This window comes from Pinus tabuliformis, chromosome 1_2 (assembly GCF_031772625.1).
Source record: "Pinus tabuliformis cultivar Carrire ecotype Pingquan chromosome 1_2, CPIR1, whole genome shotgun sequence".
NCBI lineage: Eukaryota > Viridiplantae > Streptophyta > Pinopsida > Pinales > Pinaceae > Pinus > Pinus tabuliformis.
This window is the reverse complement of record NC_142298.1, coordinates 546,823,153-546,826,502: the sequence shown is the minus strand read 5'-3', so window position 1 is coordinate 546,826,502 and position 3,350 is coordinate 546,823,153.

Genomic DNA, 3,350 nt, shown 5'->3' with positions numbered 1-3,350 from the left:
TCATTTCTTCTTTCTCGATGTGATCTTTCATTTCTTGCACCTTTTTCTTCTTGATATGTCCTTCTATCTTGAGAGTTTGAGGAGTGGTAATTCTTGCCAATGCCTTACAAGATATGGTCTGATTCATTTCTTCTTTCTCTGGGGTGGGGTCCTGGCGTATATCTTCTTCTTTTGTTGTTTCTTGATCCTTTTCATCCTCCTCTTCATATTCTATGTAAAATAATTTCTTCTCAGCACACTTATGACCTTTAGTGCATTTGCTATCACAATTGTAACAAAGCCCGTTTTCTCTTTTTTCTTATAATTGTTGTGGTGTAACCCTTGTAGGTTGTGGAAGGCTAGGAGAAACAACACTTCCATATTTATAGTTGTGAGGGGTACACTTCCTGGTTTCCATAATTTTTCTTTCCACTATGTCACAAAGCCCTTTTACTCTTTCCAATTGTTGTGGTGTTGCTCTAAAGAAGGTGTTGCTCTTTGTATCCTCATAATGTGTTATCATTTCCTCCGTGAAAATTGACCACGTAACAAGTTCTTTACGAGAACAAAGCCCTTTGTACCATAAATTGATCTGGTTCTAAATATGAAGATGTAATACATACCTTTTGTAACAATTTTACACCATGTAGATCAAAATATTGCTCCATCTGAAGTATCCAATTTACCGGATCCTTGCCATCAAACTTCCTCATCTTGCTTTTTCTTGATTTTAGGAGCTCGATCTTGAAACGACTGTAACTCTGTACTTTCATATCTTTAAGTTCTGAAATTGTGACCTGTAGTATCCCTCTGTGTCCTCTTTCCAATGCCACCAGTCTGATCCAAATTGGATTCTCCAAGAAAGCGTTATGCACAATCTCCCAAGATGACCTGATTATAGACTATTTCAGTAGAGCGAACTTGTATGAAGTGCCACATGTCACTGTTTTGACCTTTGACTCTGAAAAATATATACAAGAAAACTACAGTCTGTCCTCTTTCTGTACCTTCTTATGAAATTTCAATCCGATCCCCAGAGAGAAAGTTATGACGATTTTCCCCAGGTCACCTGTTTTTAATGTAATTCAGGAGTCTGCAAAAAGACCAACTTCCTTAGATCATATCTCTGCAAATATCACGCGAAAAGCTCTAAAATCCGGACCGAAGGTTTAGTGCAATTTCTTCTGAAATGGGTTTGTTTTTGCGACTTCTGAAACGTCACAGAAAAAAAGTTATAGTGAAAATGCCACGATGATCTGTTTGGAGTGGCGAAACCCTAGAATCCAAAGCTCTGATACCAAATGTTATGAAAGAAGCTCAAGAAAAGATAGAAAAGATAGATCAACGCCTTAAAATTCAGCCTCTTCGAGGGGGAAACCTCCTTTACATTACATAAATGAACAACTATTGGATGATACAAATGAAAAGACCTCCTTTCTATATATAGGAGTCTAAGGGGTCATAACATAATCAGAGCCGACATAACAATAAAAATGTAAGGGCACAATAATAACAATAGTGGGCTTCTATGGGGCACAATAGTAACAATATGGGCACTGCATGGGTACATCAATATAATAAGTGGGTTATACTAATAGCAATAATGGGTTACACTAGTAGTATAGGGGCATAACATATTCTATACTAACATCAACCATGCTAATTTTCATGAATTTGACATATTTTACATCGTTGCAAGACCCCTAAGCATTCCCCATACTCCTAGTCCTCATGATGGTCCTACCTTATAGGCCACTTGTAGCATTGTTTTAAAAGTTTTGGAATTTTTCCTATCTCAAATCAAAATTCTAGGTTGATAAACATGTTCTCTTTTCCAATAGATTTTTATTGACTATCTGTTGATCAGTGGTTGTCATTGATGTCAACCCAAGCAGCACCAAGGGCTACCTCGATATTTCAAGGTAATTTTGACTTGACAATTCATATCATTTTGTGTCAAATACCTTCTTGATGGATTCTACTCATTGATATGTTTTCGTTAATATATGGTATGCCTCCCAGTTCTTCACGGTTTGAGATTTATTTGTGTTTGAAGTTAGTAACCCCAGTTAGTGGGTTAAAACCCTATGGGGCTGTGGCATGGCACTCATAATTGGTTGTGGTCATTGAATAGTCAATAATTAATAATAATAAAATTTTCTCCTAAAATCCCTCCAACGTTCACTTTTGAGGACCCTCTCAATTCAAGACATTCATATAAATAATGATTCTCATATCCTCCTCTTGTAAGGATTTTGTGGCTTAAAATAGGTCATCATGGAATTTTAGCTATAACTTGTTTGTTGAGAAGCTTCAAAAGCTAAAATTAAAACCCAATTTAGTTAAAATCTTGATGAACTGTGTGACCGAATTTCCAATCATGGTTCGCTATATTTTCAGAGATATGATCTGAGGAGGTTTCGATTTTGCAGGCTCCTGAATTCTATGTCAAACAGGTAACGTTGGGAAAATCGTCATAACTTTCTCTCTGATAATTGGATTCAAATTTAGTAAATATTAATAGAAATAGGATGCACTATAGTTTGTTTAGTAGTATTTTCAAGACCTAAGGTCGCAACAGTGACACGTGGCACTTTGTACAAGTTTGCTCTACTAAAACAGTCTATAATCAGGTCATCATGGTAGATTAGACATAAATATTTCTTGAAGAATCCAATCTTGATCAAACATGTGGGGTTGGAAAGAGGACTTACAAGGCTACCACAATATGAAATTTCACACCTGGAAAGCTGAAATTACATAGATACAACAGATTCAATATTGAGCTCCTAGAAGGCAAGAAAATACATGCATTCAAGGATCACTAAAGTAAGGACCACACATCAACAATGAAGGGTAAGTATCCTACATCAATGTATGTATGATTAGTGTTTACATTTGAATTTTGAGTATCATCTCTAACATATGTTTTTGCAAGGAAACATAAGTATATACATAGTCTCGGTTATATCTCTATGTCTCTATATGTCACAATTAGTTTTTCAGATGTCCTATTCTTGATACTGCACATTTTATGCTACATATTCTTGATGCTACACCAAGTTTTCTAAATCTATATGATTTTGTAAGTTCATGTTACTTATCTTGTCATAGTTGATGGAATGGTCTATGTTGTTGTACTTAGAACTTGGTCCATCACAAGTCTAGGGTTTGTCATTAGTTTTTATTGTATATATCTTTAGGTTAGTTTTGGATACAGTCTTACATAGAGTCCAAGCTTATATCAAGAGTGGGAGTCTTTTTCTATTATTGCAACAAGTCAACAACAAAAGTGACAAGCACACTTCAGGTACGCATTGTAATTTTAATTTGTATTTATTCATTATTATGCACTTACATGTGTTTTGTAG